Here is a 15,059-nt window from a genome sequence, read left to right on the forward strand (position 1 = left end):
CATAACAGAATATAATATGAAGGCAACCATAGCCAGCTCTTAAAAAGCTTTCGTTCTATACTTGCTGATAGGATAGTTTCAAAAACAATCTTTTATTCATATTGAGAAGTATATTATATGAAGCAAAATGTAGCCATTCTCGTATTGCCAACACTTTGAAAAATTGTTTATTTTACTAAAACTTTGAAACAGAATATCAAGCTGCAATTGTTTACAATGTAAATTGTATTCTTTTGTGAAACATTGCCTTGTGTGTTAGTTTTATTCCTATCCTTACTCTCATTATAAATCTGCGCATCATTTAAATGTCTTTGTTTTAATTGCAGAATCCAGTAGGAAAGGATAATGTATAAAGACAAGTTTGAATAGCATCCAGTATTCTTTCGACCAATCCCCCTCAATCCATGGAATGTGCGATTTCAAGCAAGGCAGCAGCTTCTCTCAGAAAGAGAACGTCGACAGATTTCGAGAAGTTATTTAAAGTTAATACGAGTAAAGGGTTGATGTATCCTGGGCAACGGACAAATACAGTTTCTTTTGTTTCCTTCTGTTGGATTGGAATACATCAGGTTAAGTCCACATAATTATGAATTTCTCGTCACTCAAAAGCATATTCTGAGGAATATCAGGGTATGCCTTCTACTTTTTTCGGAATAGAATACGCTCGAATTCCAATGTTTTCAAAAGGCTTTCTGATATTTCGGAGCAAATATAATTGAGAATACAAAATTAAGAATTAAAATACGATGCCCCTCAAATAAAAAAAATTTCCTTTCGTTAAAAAATCAATTTCAATAATAAATTAGAAATTCTTTAATAAAATAGATTATCCTGAATTTCCGAAACGAATTTGACTTGAAAGTAAAACTTCATTAGCTTTTTCTTCATTCCTCCAAACGTTATTAAATTTTCTGAATTATCAGATAAGTAATAAATTAATCTCATTATTTCACTAAATATTGCTATAATTTTATCGAAATCGTTTCAGTTGGGTATAATTTCCACTTGGGATATTTCTAACACATTTCGAATGCTCTATTCAAAGCATTTACAATTTCGTAAGATTTTTCTTTTAGACATTTGGATTTCGTAGACTCTCTATGTTTCGATTTTATTATAAATTGATGCAAATATTTTAAAATCGTGAGTGTGGTGCAACTTAGCCCAAGATGGCTTTCGTGTCATAAACTAGACTCCACACATTTTTTGGGTTTTTTTTTACGTACTCTAGTACACTCAAATGGATAGGAATTAAATGGGCATTCAAAATATTGCTTACGAAGGATGGAATGAAAAATTCCAAATTAGATGCAATACAAACTAAATTTTCTAGCTCGCCAGATATAGGAATTTATTTTTCAAGCAGACAGAGCTGTTTTAACAATTTCATGCATTACATCAAACATTTATTCGTTTTATAGCTGACTGATATTTGAGGTTAAAGTAAAGCAGACTTCCTATGCAAAGCGTGATGCGAGTTATTGGGTCAGGCAAAATCTTTTTAATTATATTGGAAATTATAACAGCAATTCTGTATTTTACATGAAAATATTGAGCAATAAAATTCACGGATAATGGAAAGAAAATGGTTTGCGAGTATGAATGCTTCAGAATATTTCAGAAAGATAATCGTGGTAAAATAGGCATGAAAAAGAACTCTTTGCTGTTCTAGATAACGAATGCGATTAAGGGTTTCGTTAAGTCTTTCAGATATGGAATTCTTAAATGTTTAACTGAAGAATTCTTTTAATTGGGCCAGAAATAACTTTATAAATTCTTTGGCTGATAGAAACATATTTTTTTTAAATACCAAAACTTCTGCAGGCCATATTATGAATGAATGGATAAGGTGAATGTTAATTACACGATGCGCCGCGTTATTTTATTTATAGAATTTTTGAGGCATTTTGAGTTTGGTTTTGTAAAGCTAAAATATTTCATAAATGTCAGTACTTTATTTCTAATCCTTGCTTAAGAATTCTAACTTTTTTGTTTAAATTATATCATTGCATCTATATTAATATCATTTTTGGTAACGAATGTTTTAAAAGTAAATCTACCGTTCTTGCTTGGAAAAGTTATTGAATGAATAAGTGCTCACTGAAGAGGAAGGTTAGTTTAATCACTTTTGAAAGTAAGAAAATAGTTTCTAGTTTTTCTGGAAAAATTAATTTTCCCCTACCTTAATTTGAATTCTTGACAAAAAATAAACTGTAGTATAGAATAATGCCCTAGTGCAAAAAATTATTCTAATTTTGACGTATTCTGTGGGGGGGGGGGGTAGTAAGTTGTCAAGCTAAGCAATATTTTCCGATATCTCAACTACCATTTCCATAAATACTATCTTCACAGTTATAGGCAACAGCGTCTAGAAAGAAGCGTATCCCACAAACTGATGTTAAAATAATAAGTTTAAACAGTCAATTTGTGGTTTTCAGTCTACAATACATAGCAGTTTTTTAATATCGGTATGCCTTTCTCTTCATGCGTTCAGGCAGCCAATATTCACTTTCAAAACAGTTTCGAAACATATAGGCAAAATTTAAATTATCGAATATAATAAATTAATGTATTTGTTTCAATAAGCATTTAAATTGGCATAGCAATTAAATCGCATTTCGAAACAAGGCATCTCATTAGTATGTGAATTGTTCAAAGTATGATACAAACAAGTAAGATTTTTGAATTTCGATCTACGTTTGAACAAACTAAGGTTGATATTTAAAGTGTTAGATATTAGATTAATATATATCACAAAATTTGAGAGCCTAAGGTTTTGTAAAAGTTTCTCTTCCGCTCGTCGATTCCCTGCTTTCTTCGGTATTTACTATTCTAATTTAACTCCGAGTAGAACCTTACTAAAATGAGATTAAATGTTACTAGGATCATAGAAAATGAAAATAGGATTTAGGAAATACCATTTCAATGCCACATAATTTCTCTCTATTTCGATCTTTACGATTAGAACAACGAAATGCTGCCATTCCATCGCACTTCCTCTGACATAAGAGTAAACTTAAGGAAATGAGAGAAAATATATATAGAAAAATACACATTTTGCCGTACCATGTTATGTCGAGATGATTTGAGTTCATTTAATAGCGACAGTATATGGAATAAATTTTGTCGAATAAGGCGCTGGCCTAAGTGAAAGCCAAGAAATATGTAAGAATTCCAGGGAAAAATCTATGTTGGTGGGAGAATTTCGGATCTCTCGGTGTGGGGAAAATGCGTGTGAAATTCAATTTTAGATGTCTCGGTGCGGGAGATGTGCGCGGTGGTGCTGCAGGAATTGTGGGTGGCTCAGTGTGGGAAATGTATGTATGGCAGTGGTGCAGGAATTGAGGGTGACTCGGTGCTGGAAATGTATGTGTGGTGGTGGTGCAGGAATTGAGGGTGACTCGGTGCTGGAAATGTATGTGTGGTGGTGGTGCAGGAATTGAGGGCGACTCGGTGCTGGAAATGTATGTGTGGTGGTGGTGCAGGAATTGAGGGCGACTCGGTGAGGGAAATGTATGTGTGGCGGTGTTGCAGAAATTGAGGGTGGCTCAATGTGGTGCAGGAATTGAGGGTGACTCAATGTGGTGTTGGTACAGTATTAGCTCGGTGCGGGAAGAGTGTGTGGTGGTGCAGGATTCGCTCGGTGTGGGAAGTGTGTGTGTGTGTGGTGGTGCAGGATTGGCTCGGTGTGGGAAGTGTGTGTGTGTGTGTGTGTGGTGGTGCAGGATTGGCTCGGTGTGGGAAGTGTGTGTGTGTGTGTGTGTGGTGGTGCAGGATTGGCTCGGTGTGGGAAGTGTGTGTGTGTGTGTGTGGTGGTGCAGGATTGGCTCGGTGTGGGAAGTGTGTGTGTGTGTGGTGGTGCAGGATTGGCTCGGTGTGGGAAGTGTGTGTGTGTGTGTGGTGGTGCAGGATTGGCTCGGTGTGGGAAGTGTGTGTGTGGTGCAGGATTGGCTCGGTGTGGGAAATGTGTGTGTATGTGTGTGGTGGTGTTGGTGCAGGATTGGCTTGGTGTGGGAAATGTGTGTGTATGTGTGTGGTGGTGTTGGTGCAGGATTGGCTCGGTGTGGGAAATGTGTGTGTGGGGTGGTGGTGAAGGATTTGAGGGTGGCTCGGTGTGGGAAATGTGTGCGAGTGTGAATGTTTTATACATTGCCTATGGTTCGCTTAATAGTCAAGGTGTGTTATTTTTTCTCGAATTAAATAATACATATTTATATTTGGAATTGAGAGTTTTTTCTTTGGGAAGTTTTGCATTGTGAAGCCTTTTTATGCTGTTAAATGCTTTTTCTGCTGATTTTTATTGGGATTTTTTGTTTGCTTTATATAAGGACATTTCATGAAATAAGAGTTTTGTGTACTTAGTTTTATAACTGGAATTTAAATAAGAAAAGAAAACGGTTTTGCAAATTCAAAACCTATTTTTTCAACGCAATGTCATTATTCTAAACTTTGAAACTTAATTTTTAAGCTTTGTTCAAATACCGATCAATTTAAAAACGTGCTATCACAAAAATTCAAAATCTATCCTAAATTTTCTTTTTATATTTATTGTCGTGGTTGATAATTTGTGACATTAGGCTTTTAAATTTTAATTCATTTTTAGATCTAGTAGTTTTGGATATCATATGAAGACTCATTCCCAAATAAAACTATAAAATTGTTAAATGTTAACAGTTTAATTTAGACCAAATAAAGATTTTGCGTCAGGAAGTCTAATAATTGTATCGCGATATAAATTGAGTCCTATAAAAGATCTAAATTCTGCAAATTCTCGCTTTTTCTTCTCCTAATTTGACCCAATATGGTTGAAGATGGAACAGGAAAACGGTGAACTAATGTCTAATTATAAAATCAGTTGTCTCCAGAATGCTGTAATTCTTGAAAACGATTTAAATTGTATTTCTCAATTTATTTTCAGTTTTTACCGTTCAGAATTTCAAAAGTTCTTTATCATGAGATACTTCAATTTGATTATCCTTCCGAAATGTACCGAAGCATTTCATACTTTATAACTGTTCCCCTTTCATAATCTTGGTATTTTATTTTGAAATGTATACAGAAAATCAGTCTAGTAAACTTCCCCATTAACAGCTATCTATTGTAAGGAAATGTTATATTATATTGTATAGGATTTCTGTCTTGATTTAATCTCAAATAACAGACGGCCATATAGGGAATAATTGTTAGTGATGCAATACATAAAACATTACTCAAATAGTTCAACTTGCTCGAAAAATAAATTCCAATATTTGGTGAATGCAGAAATTATTTAATTTGCATAGTAAACAGAACTTGGAATTTGCCATACTGCACTTTGTAAGCAAAGATTTGAATACATGCATCTAATTTATGTTTGTGTGGGAGCTTAATTGGTGAAAATGTATCCAAGAAATCATTAGAACTATAAATGCTTTGAATGGAACGTTCACGGGGTCTAAAATTATTTCTTTAAGAAATTGTACAAATCATTTTATTTTAATTTGGCATTAAGAAATATCAATATTTAAAGAATCGGGTTAGCAATTAGTTTTTTAGTTTAAAAAAATTATCGGCAATGCTTATTAGAATCAAAAATAAAAATATTTAAATGTAATTTTAAAGTCAAAACTCATTTTATGAAATCTGCTTTAATTATTTGGGAGGCCAAATTAGAGATGAAATTTTTCATCTATATGCGATTTGGATTATTCCAAAGATATCTTATAATTGGATAATTCGCTTACTGCATTAAATTCTTTTTCCTAAATTAAAATATATCGAATATTCAGAAGTTTCTAGAATACACTTTAATCTCTATTTTTAATATCGGATAATTTTTTCTGGCGCAGTATAATCTAAATATTGGCCCTTGCGCCGTCAATTCCAAATTCTCATTGAATTCTAATATTCTGAGTAAGTGATGTTTAGAAAATCGTAAAATTCCCCAGGAAAAGAATCCGAGAAATGAGTATATCATAATTGTGTGGATTTGCTTGTTGGGTTTCGGTTTGACAGAGTTGGAGACCATGGTTGAAGTTCCTGCACCAGATTCAAATAATGAGTGGAAATGAAATCGAAATGGATTTGACAAATTTCAGGACTCAAATAATACGAACGGTTCATTTAAAGGGTAAATTCATTCTGAAATCATCTTCAATGTGTAATTCTTCTCAGGAATGTGATTGCACAAAGCTTATTTCTTTACAAACCAAATGTTCTTCTAACAAATATTTTGTCGGAAGATGGGAATAAATGTACGATGTATTCATTAACAGAGTGAAATATATCACCCTTAGATTCTGAATGGAGAATGAAACTTTTTTTTTTGAGTGCTGGTGTCCGATTATTCTCAAGAACTGCTGCATCTCCTTGATCCAATTCCAAGCGGAATTTTCTTTAGAAATAGTTTTTTTTTAATTCAGAAATATTTTTAACGTCTGTTTCAAATTGAACCAAGATTTCATACATCTTGAAGTTTTCACAAATGCATCAATCTGGATTTTGTAAAATGTTCTGTTTAGAGCATTGAATTTTGGCAAGACAATGCTTGTGGTTGTAATCGAGATTTCATCTTTGCTTTTTAATCAATCTATCTCTTAAGAGTTCAAAAGTTCATGCCGATTCTGAAATTTGCTTAAATTGGAGTGGTGCGAATCGCTAGGATATTTGCCTATGAACGAAATCAAGATTGTGTGCGCATTTCTATCAGCTGCTGAATTTTCCGCTTCTATCAGTTTCAAACTTCTTGTTTTTGTTTGCCCTTCCTAATTTACCTGCAGTGTTCCATCCTTCTAGAATCTTGGAATGGCCCACGCTTACTTATCCACTGGATTACTTTCCAATATATATTCTTTGGACATATTTCCTTGGAAAACAATTCTTCACCCCTGGATGTGTTTTAAAAATGAATATTTTCTGTCATTTTAATAGTGTAGCATAAATGGGATCTTGTAGGATGCGACTTTCTGTAGATGTTGAAGACGGATGGTTAATATTGCGACCTTTCTTGAATGACACAACATTCTCTACTTATCGAATGTAATCTTTGTCATCTGGGGACAAGAATTGCAGTGTCACAAGCTGATCTGAAAGGACAATAACCGTATTGTCAGGAAGGTATGGTAGCGAATTTGGTTAAGTTATTGTATTCTGGTAATACTTAAACAAAAACGAAGATTAAATTTAGTTGTGACCATTAAATTTAGTTTAGCTGTTGTGACCATTTTGGAAAGTACTAAATGTTTTTTGTTTTAAGGTATTCATTGCTGACACCGATGCCATTTTGTTGAAAGATCGTCTTTCAGTAGTGGGATCATTTCTTGGTTCAACATTTTAGTGCAGTGCCAACTAAACTGAAAGTGCAGGAAATGCTTGTTACGGATGAAAGTAGTAGCAGTTCATAGGTAACGTAAATTTCCATACGATTTCCCTGTGGAAGGCAATTTTTAAAGGACATTTTAACAGTGTGGTTTTTTCCAGAGGAAATTTTAGTATTCACTTATAATGAAAATTATTTCAATCTTCGTTAAATACTTTTCTTCTGTAAAATATTTCTAGCAAGTCATCACAGATTAAAGTTTTTACGTGAGATTCTTTATGTCTTGGACAAATTTTAAATTGGACAATTTTTTTTTAAATTTATAATAAAAGTGCATTTAAATCTCTAGCCTAAAATTCAATAAAATTATAAATCAATTTTGAAATCGTCGGAAATTTTAAAACAGCTTGAAGTTGAATATTTTTCAATATCAAACTTAAAACGTTCTCGTGTTTTGCCTGTTTTAAATCCAGTAACTCGGTAAATCGATAACTCACTTTTCGATCGATAATCGATTATTCGATTCACTTAGTTATCATCGATTTAACTAATTATTGAGTTAATCTTCGGCGCGCTTTTTTGCATGAGCAACGCTTCATCTTTTGAAGTACAAAAAAAAATCTTTTCTAAATAAAATCTTGACTATTTAATTGTAAAGAAACGTTTAAATCCTTCCTGGTGTCCCATAGTATATGTGAAAGATATTGTCTTCATAGTGTGGAAAACTCTATTCACTTCTTTTAGTTTCCATATCGTACAAAAAATGTATATAAATTTGATCCCTTTATAATTTTCGTACAAAGTGTTATAGAGCAATCATGATCTTCAGATGTAAGCTCATTGGGAAATTATACCTGATGTTTAGTTTAATTCCAAAGATATAGTAAAGTTTATTTACAACGGTACGTTTCAAATAAGTTTTACGTTCTGAAAGACAAATATTCGATGAGCTTTTATAATTTTTTCACAATAAAAGGCGGCGTTATATTTGGTTCCATAGAATATGAAATTGTAAATTTTTTTCAGATCATTGAAATCTACAAAATTTAACTCAAATATTATGTTTTATTCCCTTCAGTTTTACGATTTCATCTTATCTGTATTAATTTAAAATTTAGTCCCTTTTTTTTCAGATCTTGATAGAGAAAAAAAAATAGAAAAATTTTCAATTATCAGGATACTATGAACAAACTCAAAATTTAGTATATTTTCTTGTAAAATTGATTTTTATCCCTGCCATCTATTATGAAACTTAAAATTTATTGTACTATTTCTAACTTCCTTGCAATGTAACCCATCTAAAATTTTGAGATAGATAAGTCCTACTTAGAGCTACTGAATTCAACTTCCTAAATTATATTTTTCGGTTATATTTCTTCGGAAAGTTAACTTTCTTATGCACTGCATTAATGCATCTAGATGAATAATAGGCGAATAATCTGTTTTCGCTCTTTTAACTAGATGGGAATAAGATTATGGACATCACAATTTCTTCAAATGATCTTAAATAAGCAGGACAATTAAGAGGAGCGATTTCTGATGTCCTTTTCTTGAATATCGGCATATTCTTCTCTATTAGTCCACTATTTATCATCCACATGAATCGGCATTAGCTGTTTTGGATGGGCAAAGAACTTATCAGGAGAGCATAGAAGCGAATTCGGTAAGTTACTGCATTGTGATATTAATTGCATCAAAACGAATCCTAATTAGGAAACGATATTATGCGATTATTTTACAAAATGCAAATTATATTTTCTTGTTTTAAGGTATTCATTGTTGACGCAGATGTCATTTTGTTGCATAATGGCACATCGTCTTCCAGTAGTGGGATATCTTTCAGTTCAACATTTTGTGCATTGCGAACTAAACTGAACATGGAAAAAATATTTAAGGATAAGTAAGTTCAAAGGCTCAATAATTTTCTATAGTATGATGTCAAAGGGATATTATATTTTGACTCCCTTTTGTTTAACTTAGTTTTATAAAAAATTTAATTTTTATTTATAATTAATATTCCCAGAATATCTCCAGAGGAAATTGCCATTTCTTTTAATAAAATAGCCACAACTGTCATTAAACTTTTTTTGAGCAAATATATAGGTAAAATTACCATTTATCAAAGTTTTTATATAAAAAACGTATAATTTTTCTATCGCATGTAGTTCTATTTGTTATCCATTGCATTAAAATTTTACAATTTTCGTAATTTTCAAAGAAATTAAAAAAAAAAAATTTATGAAATAATTAGTTGTAATAAAAGGGGGAAACTACTTAAATACATTACAGCATATGATATGAAGACAACCATTTGGGACAGTGAGTTTAATTTACTCTAGAACGTTTAAAAGTAGGTCTCAAATTTTGAATACAGATTAGAAAACGCAAATTTTAAGTCAGAGGAAATGCTGAACTTGAAGTTAGATATTTTTCAATATCTATAACGTAATTTTCTACGTTTTGGCTATTTTAAATACTGTATTGCCTATTCATTGTATTAAAAATTATAAAAATCGTGGACGCGGCATATTTGCTTGAGCATTGCGTTTCGTGTAAAATGAAATCATAGTACTAATAAAAATTGACGAAACATTCTGAAAGATTTCCTTTATGATTCATAGTATTGAGCAAAATATGAAATGTCTGTCCAATAGCATAGGTTTGTATAAAATACAATTTATATGCTAATTATACTTATTATCGTTAAAAGAAATGCCACGCAATCGTTCGAAGTTTCAGGAGGAAGCTCGTTATAAACTTCTGAATAATGCTTAGTTAAATTATATTTAGATATGTGGTCGCAAATGGCTTCTATTCCAAGAGGCAAATTTCCAGTTAGTATTTCCAAGAAATTTTTAATAAAAAGAATGCTTATATTTGGTTCAATCCAACATGAAAACATAAGCAAGTTGCTTCCAGATATTTGAATTGTTAGATTTAATTAGAAGGATCGTACTGTCTTTTCTGTTCTATTTCACGATATCTTATTCGTAAATCAAATCTTGCTTGTCGATAAAGGAATATATATACCAAAGTAAATACACGGCCATCATTAAGTATGTCGTATAATTTTAATCTTTGTCAAGTAATCCAGCAAATCTGTATGTTGCCAATTCAAAAATGTTTGTCATGTTCAATGTTATGAATAAATTTAACATAACATTATAAAATTCATGACAGTTGCTTTTTTTCATCAGCAGTGACAAATAAGCAGAGCGATGCAAAATGGTAATTTTTACTGTCATTTCCTTGAATAATGGTTAGATAGGAATTTCTAAACATCGAGTGAGTGCTTTTTCAAGATCGGACACAAATTCAATTTGCGCAGACTATTTTGTATGGACAGAAGAGCCTTCTCAGTAAGTATTGTAGTAAAATCGGTCAGTTACTGCATTGCGTTAGTAGTTAAAACGAAACTAATATTAAATTTAGGGAAGATAAAATGTTTTTGAAACTAAAAATATTTTTTTTCTTTTTAGATATTTATTTGTTGTACTATTTAAACGACGCTCATGTCATTTTTTTGGATAAAGATATGCCATCCTGTTCCAGTAATAACTTTCTGGACCAATACAGGCAGACTTAACAATGGCAAGCAAGCTGGTGATGCAGAAAATGTTTAAATATGAGGAAATAGTACCAGTTAAAAAGAACGTAAGTTTCTGTATTATGATTGTATCAAAGTGACATTACACTTGGAGACATTCTGCATAATTAAAAGAAACCTATGGGTTTTTATTCATTCAGAGATATTAAGTAAAAAATTGCTAGAGAAGAAATTTTCAAGTTTTCTAATAAAGAAAAATGTCGTTAACTGTTTCAACTTTCATTAGTAAATTTTATATAGTATTTGAGAGAAATTTAAGGATCTGAGAATTTTGATTACTTATGTTATACTATGAAATATCTGAATTTTTAATTCAGTTTCTTAATGTTTTAATGTTCAATTTTTCTATTGTATGAAACTTCATTTTTGTTGTCTATTATCCCAAAAAGAGTTCAGAATTGGACAGTATCCAAGTAAAATTAAGAAAATTTGTTCTTAACCTTTAAAATATCTTGCGCTCGAATAATATTTGCATCTCTCTACCTCGACAAATATGCCTAATTTAAACAATTTTGTTTTTAAATTTATAATGATTCAGAATTTAGTTAAATACTGAATGACAACTTAAGCATGCTTACTGCATATAATGTTGAAGTAATCATTTGTTCTACAAACACTAAAAAAAAAAAGCAGTCAAATTTGCTATCAATTTTAAAATTTTCTTGCAACTCGAAGTTGCATTTTTAAGTGTAAAAAAAAACACTTTTGAATCTTTTCTAGATTTTTCCCATTTAAAATTCAGTAATTTGATAAAACTGTAATATAATAAACTAAGCAAATCTTGGGCACCCCTATGCTTGTTAGAACAGCTCTAAATATGTGCCTTTTTTTAAGAGTTAATTTAACAAACCATTGTCTCTTAACAAACAATTAATTCTTAACAGTTAATTGTTATCGTTTCCTTATATTTTATAGAATTTTAGTAAAATATTTAAAAGCGTACATTCAGATTTCTATTGGGTGAACATCCAATCCTTTTAAAATCTTCTCACCGGTGTAAATGCCAAAGAAACTTACAGGAGGTATCCCATTGGACGTAGATTTTTAGCAGGGATAGCACAATTTTACAATATTTGAAACACTTCATCCGAAACTTTAATTTTAAAGCCAAATCTACGTTGAACTTTCCTAACAATTTTCTTAATAATAAAGCAAATGTAATTTATAAACTTCCTTCCTTCATGTATGAAATCGCAAGAAAATTGTTTGATAATCATGAATTAGTATAAATTTTATCTGCATTATTAAATAGTCGTCTCTGGTCTTAAATTTCCACGGTTTCATTTTTATCTGTATGAACTCAAATCTTTCCCTTTTTTTTTTCCTCCAGATCTCGCTTGATGAAGACAAATCCAAGAAAATACCCTGGCCTACTCAAACCATTATCAAGCATGTGATGTAATTATGAGCTTTCATAATTAAATTATGGACAAAAGGGATCCAGTAGGTCGACTTGTTTATAAAATTTGCCAAGTTCAAGGTGTCAGAATGCAAAAATGTCTGTAAAGTGGAAATGCGACACTCTTTTTGTTCAAATATTTTTAATTTTTTCCATAGCTAAGACGAGTTATACTTGTCGTTGGCTTTTAATGACAAACTCTACAGTGTCACGAAATATTCTTCATATAATTAAAAGTGTGTGCAACAGGTTTAAACATGCTGAAATTTCAGTAATATCACAAAATTAAAAATCCTGACTGTTCAAATATTTTACTTCCTACCAATGTACCTTATGCATCAGTTAACGATACTTTTTTCAGAATGAAATCGAAGCGTAAGGAGTTAGTATATTAGATTTAGTATATGAAAATATCCTCAGTATAATTTAAAGAAAGCTTTTTTCAATGACTGCTGAGAATGGATATTAATTTATAGGTTATGAGATACATTGTGGAAAATCTTTCTAAGAAGTGCTTATTAATTTAATGAAAGTTCATTTTTTTTGTGTCATTGACTGACTAGAATGTACACTTAGCACTTCATTTTATATTCTGGCATAAAATTATTGCTGAAATTTTTAATTTAGTTAGAAATCTATTATGAATATCAAGATGCATATTCAGTTCCTTTTTGAGGCAATTTGTTTTTGAAGATCTATCAATAAAAAAAAGAACTTTAAAAATAGACGAGCTCTTAAAATTTGTTAGTATTAAGGCAGATTTTGTCTGCACTTCATATTCTCTCGGAAGTGTTAGTCTTATATACATTTTCTTCAGTACAGTTGCTTAAAAGGATTGAAAATCTACTTAAATCCTGAACTGTAGCTGTAATCTATAATTTCTAAAGTTGGATAACTTATATACTTTTCCATACGATTTCCTTTGCCTAAATAACAATAGTAAAAATTGCAATTGTAACTGAAGAAACATTAGTACTATAAAAAATTAGTACCATAAAACAATTTGTTTATATTTATTGGCCATAATATTAAGTCATTCATAATTCCATAACTTCTAAAAAATATAACTGTCATCAGTTTAAATTTTTTTTCTTGTAGCGGCAGAAACTCTTAAAGTAAATTTTGTCAAGAATCTTTTATTACAAAAATATTTTTTATTTTAAATAATTTAACATAAAATGAAAATGAAGGTCTTTTATCTCTAACTTCGTTCATTTCTAGAACTTTGATGAATTATTTCATTGAAAGAATGTCGTATTTTTGTATGACATTCTACCAAATGATTCATCTTAATGCATCTAAATTTTGATTTTGGAGAACTCCATCTTAAGTCCTCATTTTGATAATTTTTGTTTTTATAAAGTTACATGCAAATTTTAAATGCATTCTTCTAGTTTTAGGAGCCCTGGATACTGAGTGATTTTACATTATGAACAGTACTTTAAACTGATGTGCATATTTTGCTTGAACAATCAGGTTCATGTGAAAATTATTGGATATTAGGCCACATAAAAATAAGCAATTTACTTTCCGTTAAAAGGATTTATTTAATGTATATTTGTAAAAAAAAAATATTGTGTTGTACTCATGAAACTGAAGGTTGTATATTAATAATACTAGTCTTTAAAATGCAATTTATAAAAAAAAGTCTTTAAAATGCAATTTATAAAAAAAAGTCTTTAAAATGCAATTTATAAAAAAAAGTCTTTAAAATGCAATTTATAAAAAAAATCTTTAAAATGCAATTTATAAAAAAAAAATTCCGGTTTTATAATGTTTAATTTTTTTTAATGTAAATATTTTAAATTGAGTTTATGATAATATTAAATTACATATTAAATTATGAACATTCTCATTTCAAATTGTGTTGTCTCTGGTTTAAAACTTCAAACGGCAGTGATCAAACCAAATAGATTAATTTAAATTTCTAAATCAAAAGATTTTGTTTCCTATCGTTTAAAAAAATTGCAAATTTTGCATTCGTTGCATCCATTTATAAGTCCCTTTTAAGAAATGTTTTTAATGTTTATTAAAATACGAAAGTAAATCCATTTTAAATCTTGAATCCAAAATATTTTGGTCTCGTGTAACTTATTAATTTATATTGGATGAAACCGATTAATGTAGATAAAATAAATTCATCGCGATTCTAGTTTTTTCTGCTTTTTAAACGGGTTTTTGATTGGTTCGGCCGGCCAATCAATCAAAAATCTTTTAAATCTTGGAAAGCATTATTTGATCATCATGCCTGATCACCATGGTGATCAATATGCTTCGGTGAGTTAATATTAAATTGTGAATCGGAATTATAAAGGTTCATTAAATTAAATTTGAGAATAGTCTTATTGTTAGGAATAAAATATCGGTTTCTTTTCTAGAAAAATAATGAATGGATGCAATGAATAATAATTAGTACAGAGGCAGATTATTTTTCCTTTTGTTCCTTAGGTTTTTTTTATCTTAAAGTTATCAAGCCTTTTAGAGTCAAATTTAATGTTATTTTTTTTTTAATTTGAGGTAATTTTTTTTACATAACTGTAGAATATATTTTTGTATATATTTAGAGTTTGAAATATTTCTGAAAATATTGTTGATGCGATTTGAAATTCCATTTTTTAAATGGATCTTATTATATTGTAAATTTCTTACGCCTTAAAATTTCGTATCTTTATTGGATTTTTAACCCCTTTGATATATGAACATATGAATAGACGACGCATACTCTCTAGGATATTTATTGTAATTTTAATTCAAAG

Source organism: Argiope bruennichi, chromosome 8, assembly GCF_947563725.1.
Source record: "Argiope bruennichi chromosome 8, qqArgBrue1.1, whole genome shotgun sequence".
NCBI classification, from domain to species: domain Eukaryota; kingdom Metazoa; phylum Arthropoda; class Arachnida; order Araneae; family Araneidae; genus Argiope; species Argiope bruennichi.